Source organism: Strongylocentrotus purpuratus, unplaced genomic scaffold (genome assembly GCF_000002235.5).
Source record: "Strongylocentrotus purpuratus isolate Spur 01 unplaced genomic scaffold, Spur_5.0 spur5_scaffold_7, whole genome shotgun sequence".
Lineage (NCBI taxonomy): Eukaryota > Metazoa > Echinodermata > Echinoidea > Camarodonta > Strongylocentrotidae > Strongylocentrotus > Strongylocentrotus purpuratus.
Window position 1 is genome coordinate 33189998 of NW_022145613.1, and position 12311 is coordinate 33202308.

Genomic DNA, 12311 nt, shown 5'->3' on the forward strand with positions numbered 1-12311 from the left:
ATGCTCCCTAGCACTGGCGTACTGATGCCCCCCCCCCCCTAATAAAATGCATACATGATTTCAAAAGTTGCTGAAATGGCATGATTTTTCCCTGAACTTCCGGGGGCTCTGCCGTGGACCCCACCAAGGGCCCTAAAGCAGGCCCCTGGTTGTTCATCTGACTGTGATTAAATGCCTAAACCCCTTCCCTGAGCTGCTGGGGGCTCTGCCCCCGGACCCCACTCCAATTAATGACTTGCATGTCAGTGTCACAAATAAGGTATCTAAATATGCTCATCTGACGTAATTAATTGCCTAAAATCCCTGAGCTTCTGTAATGGAGGCAAATATATATCATTAACTTATTCTATATTGATTCAGATTTTTTTATGATACCACATGTTATAAATCCACAAATAATTATAACATACATTCGGTTACAGATCGATTACTCTTCTCATGCCAGCTGGAGTAGGGTTAGTCTCTTGTCTTTGTCGGAAACCTTGTGTTTATAAATCAGGTGGCGGGACATCTGATCTGTCAACGTGGGACGCATTGGGCATCATCTCTTAATTCTCTGCTTCTACAAACATATAGAGAGAAATATTTGAAAGTAATTTAGAAAGCATATAGGTATGAACACATAATACTCATTAGATAGATAGATAGATAATTGTTTTATTGAGAATAAAAGAACAACAATGCATTGCGGCCTACAAGGCCGAATTGGGCAATGTTTTACAAATGTAAAATACAGTATATAAAAACATTCATATCAAATAACCTCAAATTAATGAACTAAACTTGAATGAGTAGATTGTTAAATGCAAAAGATTTAAAGCTTTTCTAGGAGAATTTATTGACCTTAAAGCTTTGACCTTGAAAAGATTTAACTCACATTCTAACTTGACATTAGCCTTCATGAATCTATTATTTGAATTAGTGATTCGACCAGAATTTTGTAAAAAATTGCAAGGAAACATTTGTTGACAGTATTTATAAGTCTACTGTGGAAGCGATTGGGACAGTAAAGTGAAATGCATTTACTCTTACATAAAATGAATGTATATGACACTGATAACGAATGCTCCAGCATTTAAGAGGAACAATACCAATATAAATATTTAGAGGAATCATTACCAGTATCATTAATATTTGCATTTGGCATGATATTTTCTTGTATCAACTTCAAAGCTTTTTAACATAAAAACAGTATTACCTTTTATGAATACACTATCAAGCACATACATGTAGCTTTGCTCCTACATGTACGCAGATGAAATTAAGAAGTATCTTGTTTTCAAGTAAAAGAGAAGATGTGGGACTCAATAAAATTACAGAATTGCCATCCAAAGATTTTTTTAAAGGATTAACAATGAAATCAATACCTTTTTAGTTGCTTTATTGGCCACAGTTGCTGCCAAATTGCAATCTGAATTGAATCAATATAAATTTCAATGTGTAAATGCACAAATTAATACACAAATGTTGTTGGTTGGCCGGTAAAAGGTCTCATCTCAAGCTGTTTAAGTTTAAGCAACTACTTCTCAAACGACTTCTCAACTTCTATAAACGACATTGTTTCTATGTTCCATATGTAGCCAAAACTATTTTTCGAGAAAGATATTTACCAGATTGATTATGTTTTCAAATTAATTTGCTAGTATATCTTTCATTTGCATATATTATGGTATTTTAGCTACACAATGTTTTTGCTGGGAACAAAAAAGCCAGAACAAGCAATTTAACTTCCCGGCAAAAATTAAATCGTCATAATTATAAACGTGTTTTAAAATATTGTATTACTTCAGAATTGATAGAAAACCAATTATAACATCCCCTAATTTACATAAGCTAAACAAAATTTGGTTACAGACTTGTATCAACTTGTTTTAGTATTCATGCAGCAATAGCCTAACAATGTTTCTTTCCCATTCTTTTTCAACGGCATTTATTATAATGTTTTTAATAAGCACCAGTGAATAAAAAAATTAAAAACTTACCATCTTCAGGAGGTTCGGCTCTAACACCATTATTCATGTTATCTTCTACATGTACGTCTCCTAATTGCCAATCAACAACAAAAAAGAGAAAGGAAGAAGTTGTTTAAATGTATTGCTTCACACTCTTTGTTGTACGTTCTTGACTGGGATGGCAATTTTCTTTTATACAGTGATAGTAGGTATAAGTTCACCATCATGACGAAAACTCGTCGTTTAAAATTGAAACCCCCTTTGACTTTCACCATTTCTACTTGTACTAGAGCTGAGATTGTGATAAGCCCTAAGTAAACACTAGCGCTGTAATCCACCCCCACCGAGACCTTGATGAGGTGATAGCGAGAGAGAGATAAGCATGATACAAGGGGAAAGGAAGGGAGAAGGGAGAAAGAGACACATGCAGGGGTTCGCTGCCAGAGTTAAAATTGTTGTTATATCGCCAATTATATGGGTCATTTTGCTTCGTTCGAACTTTCATTTTGGTCTTCATCTAAATTATTAGTGACTTTAGGAAATGAAAATATCTTAAAACAAGTAAAATACTTATGTCCTACTTCTCATTTCCTTTCAGGCAGACCCCAGTAAGAGTTTGTTTACACTAGTATTACGTAAGATGATGTAGAGTCCAGCTGCAATCCAATATCTTAATCTCTCACTCAGAGCCTCAAGGCTCTGTCCAAGTTTTTAACGAGAGAATTGAAAGTGGGGTAGTGAGACCCCATCAGATTCCCATTGGTGCCTGTGTAACAGTAGTAGCTCTCTCAAAGTTTTAACGAGAGAAACGAAACTGGGGTATTGCTACCCCACCAGATTACAAAGTTTTAACGAGAGAAACGAATCTGGGGTAGTGCTACCCCACCAGATTACATTGACTGCTGTGCTATAGTGGTGGGGTATAGTTTTTAACGAGAGCTTTTCGTAATGATGGATTTTGTAATGAGTTACCTTCAAACCTGGTAAATTAAATGACCATAAGGTATAGTAGTATAAATCATGTATACAAATAATATTTCAATGTACAACTTAATACAAGGAAAACTTTATAAACTTAATTAAACACTGTTTCTTGCTGTACCTAATTTAATATTTGTTATATGATATACCTAAAGCTGGAATTATACCACAATTTAAATTGCAAGATAAGTTCAATGTTATACTAGTCAACTTCTTGAGGAATTAAGAAAACAAAAAGTTCATAACTTCAATTTTTGGAATGGAGCGGATATGTTTCACTGTGTTATTAAAGAAAATGAATACAAATGTGAACAAACATTACAAATAGTTGGTATCTGGGCCATGGCTTGAATTTAAACTTTTTGAGGGATATGCAGCATATTCTGTTCTATTGCGTATAAACATAGTTTTAAAGACAGCATACAGTTTTTGCAGGTTACCCCCCCCCCCCCCCCCATATAAATGGAGCTTAAACATTTGAACGTAGTAAATACATCACCATATACATCTCAACAAAACTGACGACCCTGTAAAATTGCCATTCCTTTTCAATATGTCCCGCATATGAAGACAGGAGCTCATCACCAATTAGGCTTGAATTTCATGCACACACAAAATAAGATACACAGCCCTGGAAGTAAAACTTTCCTCAAATCCAGGGTGTATCTAAATTTTTGACAAGCACTGTAAATATAGAGGTCCTGATGATTCCAACGTCAGGTATAATCTAACAGTTTGTCATAGGAGGTTAGTGCCCTAGGTAGAGAATCATTATTCTAGGGGCCTAAATTTGAGTAAATGTATTTTTTTCTATTTTAGTTTGCATACATATAAGCAAAAGTGAAGATCCCCCCTCCAAAAAAAAAACACCTTCGTCTTTCTTTCAACATTCGGTTGAGAGGTGACGTGAGATTTGATTGTGTCATGTTTGCCCAAAATTGAACACAGATCAATATTTGGTATATTTTGTGGTTGTGTATAAAGTAATACTTTTCATAAATTGCCTTTCTGCCTTTGAAATTGAGTATTTATCTGTGATATTGAGTACTTACATGGACTCATTAGAGAGATCTTGAAGAACTTGCTGGCCCTCCATCAACGTAGATTATTTGAAGCTGGAAAACAGAAAAAATGAATGATCAAATGTTAATACTATCACTACATTAAAAAAATATTGGAATCTTGTATTCACAGGTCAGAACAAGACCCAAGTATACAGTGCGTCCCAGAAAAAACGAAACCGAGAATTATCAAAGTTTTATCATAATTATAATTTATAAATGACACATATTTGTAAAGCAAAGTTCCTCCTCTTTCATTTGATGCAACTCGTATGATAAATATTTCACGTATGAGTGATTAAAAACAATTTAAATAGAGGAAACCAAAAAGTCATTTGGCGGGCAATATCTGAAAGTATCTAGAAATTTCAAATTCTGGCCTTTCATACGACACCTCAATCGGGAAAAATGAGCCAGGAATAACAAAGTTTTGTTTGTTTAAAGTAATGCTTGCATTTCAATATTAAACAATATTAAACAAGTTCCCCCCCCCCCCCAATGGCTACACCAACCACGTTTCCTTACACTTTCTCAACTATGATACGTCCGACTAAAATTATAATTTTGTTATCTCTTTATTTAATACAGAGCCTGTATTAGGGGGGGGGGGCCTCTTCCCTACCTTTCCCTCGTGGCTACACCAACCACATTTCCTCACTGTTTCTGGACTATGATATGTCCCACTGAAATTAAAGCTTTGTTTTCTCTTCATGTAATACAGTGCCTGTATAAGGCGAGCCCCCCTCCCCCTTCCCCCGTGGCTATCTGAATCACATTTCCCTGCTCTTTCTCGACTATGAAACATCAGACTGAAATCATAGTTTTGTTATATTGTATCTCTTTATTTAATACAGAGCTTGAATCAGGCAAGCCCCCCCCCCCCCCCACCCCTCTCCCCCTCGTGGCTACACCAACCACATTTCCTTACTCTTTCTCGAGTATGATACGTCCGACTGTAATTAAAGTTTTTTTTTCTCTTTATTTAATACAGAGCCTGTATTAGGGGGGGGGGGGCCTCTTCCCTACCTTTCCCTCGTGGCTACACCAACCACATTTCCTCACTGTTTCTGGACTATGATATGTCCCACTGAAATTAAAGCTTTGTTTTCTCTTCATATAATACAGTGCCTGTATTAGGCGAGCCCCCCCCCCCCCCCCCATCTTCCCCTCGTGGCTACACCAACCACATTTCCTCACTGTTTCTGGACTATGATATGTCCCACTGAAATTAAAGCTTTGTTTTCTCTTCATGTAATACAGTGCCTGTATTAGGCGAGCCCCCCCCCCCCCCCCCATCTTCCCCTCGTGGCTACACCAATTATATTTCCCTATTTCCCGACTACAGGTATGATATGTCGCCTGAAATTACAGTTTGGTTTTACCTTCATGTAATACAGTGCCTGTATTAGAAGAGCGTCCCCCTCCCCCCCTCCCCCCCCCCCCCCCTCCATGTCTAAACCAACCACATTTCCTCACTGTTTCTGGACTATGATATGTCCCACTGAAATTAAAGTTTGGTTTTACCTTCATGTAATACAGTGCCTGTATTAGGCTAGCCCCCCCCCCCCCCCATCTTCCCCTCGTGGCTACGCCAATCACATTTCCCTATTTCTCGACTATGATACTTCCGACTGAAATTAAAGTTTTTTTTTCTCTTCATATAACACACAGCCTGTATTAAGCTAGCCCCCCCCCCCCTACACCCAGTGGCTACACCAATTACATTTCCTTATTTCCCGACTACAGGTATGATATGTCGCCTGAAATTACAGTTTGGTTTTACCTTCATGTAATACAGTGCCTGTATTAGAAGAGCGTCCCCCTCCCCCCTCCCCCCCCCCTCCATGTCTAAACCAACCACATTTCCTCACTGTTTCTGGACTATGATATGTCCCACTGAAATTAAAGTTTGGTTTTACCTTCATGTAATACAGTGCCTGTATTAGGCTAGCCCCCCCCCCCCCCCCCATCTTCCCCTCGTGGCTACGCCAATCACATTTCCCTATTTCTCGACTATGATACTTCCGACTGAAATTAAAGTTTTTTTTTCTCTTCATATAACACACAGCCTGTATTAAGCTAGCCCCCCCCCCCCCCTACACCCAGTGGCTACACCAATTACATTTCCTTATTTCCCGACTACAGGTATGATATGTCGCCTGAAATTACAGTTTGGTTTTACCTTCATGTAATACAGTGCCTGTATTAGGCGAGCGTCCCCCTCCCCCCCCCCCCCCCTCCATGTCTAAACCAACTACATTTCATTACGCTTTCTCAACAATGATATGTTCAACCAAAATTTGTTTTTAATTCTCTTTATAATACAGAGCCTGTATAAGGCAAGCCCCCCTCCCCCTTCCCCCGTGGCTATCTGAATCACATTTCCCTGCTCTTTCTCGACTATGAAACATCAGACTGAAATCATAGTTTTGTTATATTGTATCTCTTTATTTAATACAGAGCTTGAATCAGGCAAGCCCCCCCCCCCCCCACCCCTCTCCCCCTCATGGCTACACCAACCACATTTCCTTACTCTTTCACAAGTATGAGACGTCCGACTGTAATTAAAGTTTTTTTTTCTCTTTATCTAATACAGAGCCTGTATTAGGGGGGGGGGGGCCTCTTCCCTACCTTTCCCTCCTGGCTACACCAACCACATTTCCTCACTGTTTCTGGACTATGATATGTCCCACTGAAATTAAAGCTTTGTTTTCTCTTCATGTAATACAGTGCCTGTATTAGGAGGGCCCCCCCCCCCATCTTCCCCTCGTGGCTACGCCAATCACATTTCCCTATTTCTCGACTATGATACTTCCGACTGAAATTAAAGTTTTTTTTTCTCTTTATATAACACACAGCCTGTATTAAGCTAGCCCCCCCCCCCCCCCTACACCCAGTGGCTACACCAATTACATTTCCCTATTTCCCGACTACAGGTATGATATGTCGCCTGAAATTACAGTTTGGTTTTACCTTCATGTAATACAGTGCCTGTATTAGGCGAGCGTCCCCCTCCCCCCCCCCCCCCCCTCCATGTCTAAACCAACTACATTTCATTACGCTTTCTCAACAATGATATGTTCAACCAAATTTGTTTTTAATTCTCTTTATAATACAGAGCCTGTATAAGGCGAGCCCCCCTCCCCCTTCCCCCGTGGCTATCTGAATCACATTTCCCTGCTCTTTCTCGACTATGAAACATCAGACTGAAATCATAGTTCTGTTATATTGTATCTCTTTATTTAATACAGAGCTTGAATCAGGCAAGCCCCCCCCCCCCCACCCCTCTCCCCTTCGTGGCTACACCAACCACATTTCCTTACTCTTTCTCGAGTATGATACGTCCGACTGTAATTAAAGTTTTTTTTTCTCTTTATTTAATACAGAGCCTGTATTAGGGGGGGGGGGGGGGCCTCTTCCCTACCTTTCCCTCGTGGCTACACCAACCACATTTCCTCACTGTTTCTGGACTATGATATGTCCCACTGAAATTAAAGCTTTGTTTTCTCTTCATGTAATACAGTGCCTGTATTAGGCGAGCCCCCCCCCCCCATCTTCCCCTCGTGGCTACGCCAATCACATTTCCCTATTTCTCGACTATGATACTTCCGACTGAAATTAAAGTTTTTTTTTCTCTTTATATAACACACAGCCTGTATTAAGCTAGCCCCCCCCCCCTACACCCAGTGGCTACACCAAAAACATTTCCCTATTTCCCGACTACAGGTATGATATGTCGCCTGAAATTACAGTTTGGTTTTACCTTCATGTAATACAGTGCCTGTATTAGGCGAGCGTCCCCCTCCCCCCCCCCCCCCCCCCTCCATGTCTAAACCAACTACATTTCATTACGCTTTCTCAACAATGATATGTTCAACCAAAATTTGTTTTTAATTCTCTTTATAATACAGAGCCTGTATAAGGCGAGCCCCCCTCCCCCTTCCCCCGTGGCTATCTGAATCACATTTCCCTGCTCTTTCTCGACTATGAAACATCAGACTGAAATCATAGTTTTGTTATATTGTATCTCTTTATTTAATACAGAGCTTGAATCAGGCAAGCCCCCCCCCCCCCACCCCTCTCCCCCTCGTGGCTACACCAACCACATTTCCTTACTCTTTCTCGAGTATGATACGTCCGACTGTAATTAAAGTTTTTTTTTATCTTTATTTAATACAGAGCCTGTATTAAGCTAGCCCCCCCCCCCCTACACCCAGTGGCTACACCAATAACATTTCCCTATTTCCCGACTACAGGTATGATATGTCGACTGAAATTAGTTTGGTTTTACCTTCATGTAATACAGTGCCTGTATTAGACGAGCGTCCCCCTCCCCCCCCCCCCCCCCCCTCCATGTCTAAACCAACCACATTTCCTTACTGTTTCTGGACTATAATATGTCCGACTGAAATTAAAGTTTGGTTTTACCTTCATGTAATACAGTGCCTGTATTAGGCGAGCGTCCCCCTCCCCCCTCCCTCCATGTCTTAACCAACTACATTTCATTACGCTTTCTCAACAATGATATGTTCAACCAAAATTTGTTTTTAATTCTCTTTATAATACAGAGCCTTTATAAGGCAAGCCCCCCTCCCCCTTCCCCCGTGGCTATCTGAATCACATTTCCCTGCTCTTTCTCGACTATGAAACATCAGACTGAAATCATAGTTTTGTTATATTGTATCTCTTTATTTAATACAGAGCTTGAATCAGGCAAGCCCCCCCCCCCCACCCCTCTCCCCCTCGTGGCTACACCAACCACATTTCCTTACTCTTTCTCGAGTATGATACGTCCGACTGTAATTAAAGTTTTTTTTTCTCTTTATTTAATACAGAGCCTGTATTAGGGGGGGGGGGCCTCTTCCCTACCTTTCCCTCGTGGCTACACCAACCACATTTCCTCGCTGTTTCTGGACTATGATATGTCCCACTGAAATTAAAGCTTTGTTTTCTCTTCATATAATACAGTACCTGTATTAGGCGAGCCCCCCCCCTACACCCAGTGGCTACACCAAAAACATTTCCCTATTTCCCGACTACAGGTATGATATGTCGCCTGAAATTACAGTTTGGTTTTACCTTCATGTAATACAGTGCCTGTATTAGGCGAGCGTCCCCCTCCCCCCCCCCCCCCCCCCTCCATGTCTAAACCAACTACATTTCATTACGCTTTCTCAACAATGATATGTTCAACCAAAATTTGTTTTTAATTCTCTTAATAATACAGAGCCTGTATAAGGCGAGCCCCCCTCCCCCTTCCCCCGTGGCTATCTGAATCACATTTCCCTGCTCTTTCTCGACTATGAAACATCAGACTGAAATCATAGTTTTGTTATATTGTATCTCTTTATTCAATATAGAGCTTGAATCAGGCAAGCCCCCACCCCAACCCCTCTCCCCCTCTTGGCTACACCAACCACATTTCCTTACTCTTTCTCGAGTATGATCGTCCGACTGTAATTAAAGTTTTTTTTTCTCTTTATTTAATACAGAGCCTGTATTAAGCTAGCCCCCCCCCCCCCTACACCCAGTGGCTACACCAATAACATTTCCCTATTTCCCGACTACAGGTATGATATGTCGACTGAAATTAGTTTGGTTTTACCTTCATGTAATACAGTGCCTGTATTAGACGAGCGTCCCCCTCCCCCCCCCCCCCCCCTCCATGTCTAAACCAACCACATTTCCTTACTGTTTCTGGACTATAATATGTCCGACTGAAATTAAAGTTTGGTTTTACCTTCATGTAATACAGTGCCTGTATTAGGTGAGCGTCCCCCTCCCCCCTCCCTCCATGTCTAAACCAACTACATTTCATTACGCTTTCTCAACAATGATATGTTCAACCAAAATTTGTTTTTAATTCTCTTTATAATACAGAGCCTTTATAAGGCAAGCCCCCCTCCCCCTTCCCCCGTGGCTATCTGAATCACATTTCCCTGCTCTTTCTCGACTATGAAACATCAGACTGAAATCATAGTTTTGTTATATTGTATCTCTTTATTCAATATAGAGCTTGAATCAGGCAAGCCCCCACCCCAACCCCTCTCCCCCTCTTGGCTACACCAACCACATTTCCTTACTCTTTCTCGAGTATGATACGTCCGACTGTAATTAAAGTTTTTTTCTCTCTTTATTTAATACAGAGCCTGTATTAGGGGGGGGGGGGCTTCCTCACCTTTTCCCTTGTGGCTACGCCAATCTTATTTCCTTACTCTTTCTGGACTATGATATGTCCGACTGAAAGTAAAGTTTTGTTATCTCTTTTTTTAATACACATCCTGTTTTAGGCATGCCCCCCCCCCCCACATTCCCGTCGTGGCTAGCCAATCACATTTCCTTACTCTTTCTCGAGTATGATACGTCCGACTGTAATTAAAAGTTTCGTTGTCTCTTTATTTTAGTGCCTGTATTAGGCAAGCCCCCCCCCCCACCCCCCATGGCTATACCAACCACGTTTCCTTACGCTTTCTCGACTATGATACGTCCGACTAAAACTATAGTTTTGTTACCTCTCTGTTTAATACAGAGCCTGTATTAAGGGGGGGGGGGCCTCTTCCCTACCTTTCACTCATGGCTACACCAACCACATTTCCTTACTGTTTCTGGACTATGATATGTCCAACTGAAATTAAAGCTTTGTTTTCTCTTCATGTAATACAGTGCCTGTAGTATTAGGCAAGCCCCCCCCCCCCCCCTCCCCCCCCCTCCCCCCTCCCCCCCCCCCCCCCATGTCTAAACCAACCACATTTCCTTACACTTTCTCGACTATGATATGTCCGACTAAAATTAAGGGTTTTTTTTTCTCTTTATTTAATGCAGAGCCTATTAGTTTTATTCAGGTTCTCCGATATGGAATTACCAGAACCTCACAACACTAATTTGAAACTAAAATGCACTTTTAAGAGAAGGAGAGGAGAATATAAAATCTTTTTAAATGGAAATGCATTCTCGACCTGAATGACAAGAGTTGGGAAACCTATTGTTATTCAATATTTCGAAAAATAAATAAATAAATCCCTAGTGGTAGTGGTCAATACACATTTGCATTGACCTGAGGTTGCCGGCCCTCGAGTTAATTCAACTTGTTTTGAGAGTCCAACTAAATTTGCAAACTATAGAGGTAGACTAGACCTACACTACCCAGAGTGACAGAGTCAGCATGGTCAGACTCGGAGACTAGGTCTAGCCTAGGGTCTACTCTACTAGTAGGCTAGTACTACTAGATCTAGAGTAGACTTTGCTTACTTAGTCTTTGCCTACAACAAGAGTCTTAGCTAGTGAAAGAAATGTTGATATACCCTACTCCTACATCTAGATAATACTACTAATAATAATACTAATAATACTAATAATAATAATACATTACATTTATAATGTAAGTTTACATCAGAATTCTATTTGAGCTTTTAGTTAAGATCTAAGAAAGCATAGTTTTTCGGACCCCCTATCATCAGTATCAAGGTCCTTGACATTGAAAACACACCGAATTGCATGCATGGGACTGAAAAATTCATATCTACCATAGATCTTACTTTTTATAGCAGTTACAAGACATACAGGTCAAAGTATGTGTATAGAAATTACACATATCATTCTTTCATCAAAACCTCTAATAAAATTACAAATAATAATGCACTATTAATACTCACCAATCAATTTTAGCCTTTCAAGTTTCAGCTTTAGTCACCGCACTCATTGGCACAAAGTTTGATGAGATCACACACATATCGATATTGTGTGTGTGTATCGATATGCCTATGGCATGCTGCGTGTAAATGCACACATTGCGTGTGTTTGGATAACTATTACAATTGTAATAGGGATCCCTGATCACCATTACATGTTAGAGAAATTGGGGCATATCGCGTGTGTTGAAGGTGGATCACTATTACAAAAGCGAGGATCACAGTTACATGTTAAATCTCTCTCTCTCTCTCTCTCTCTCTCTCTCTCTCTCTCTCTCTCTCTTTAAATATATTAATATATATCTATCTATCTTTTTCTCATATGATTTGTCAAAGGAAGTATTTAGTAATGGGTGAGAAGAGGGCGTAAATATTATGTCGTGTGTTGTAGATTTGTATTACGGATTAATTTGTAAGGGTACCCCCCCCCCCCACCTCAAGGTCAATACGCCATTTGCATTAGGGTTCAAGTCTTGAGGTTTCATTACTGTGCATTTTTGCACCTTCTCTGCTCTACCATCATAATATACCGGTATCGTTTATGATATTTGATATGATGCAAACTAATATTCTACAAGCTAATGATATTCATAATTATTATTATGTCGAACACTCAGTGTAAGTTTGGT

General features: G+C 40.1%; 1 long non-coding RNA gene across 2 annotated transcripts; it reads right to left on the reverse strand.

Moving 5' to 3' along the window:
• Positions 1–435: 435 nt before the first annotated feature.
• LOC105437937 lies at positions 436–11931 on the reverse strand. Of its 2 annotated transcripts, XR_004062149.1 has the most exons (5): positions 11647–11931; positions 3986–4048; positions 1983–2042; positions 1368–1411; positions 436–562 (listed from the first exon to the last, which is right to left on the reverse strand). It is a non-coding gene; the product is annotated as an uncharacterized LOC105437937 (long non-coding RNA). The 2 variants fall into 2 exon arrangements; XR_004062148.1 differs by lacking the exon at positions 1368–1411 and having other exon boundaries at positions 11647–11924.
• Between the last annotated feature and the right edge of the window lie 380 nt (positions 11932–12311).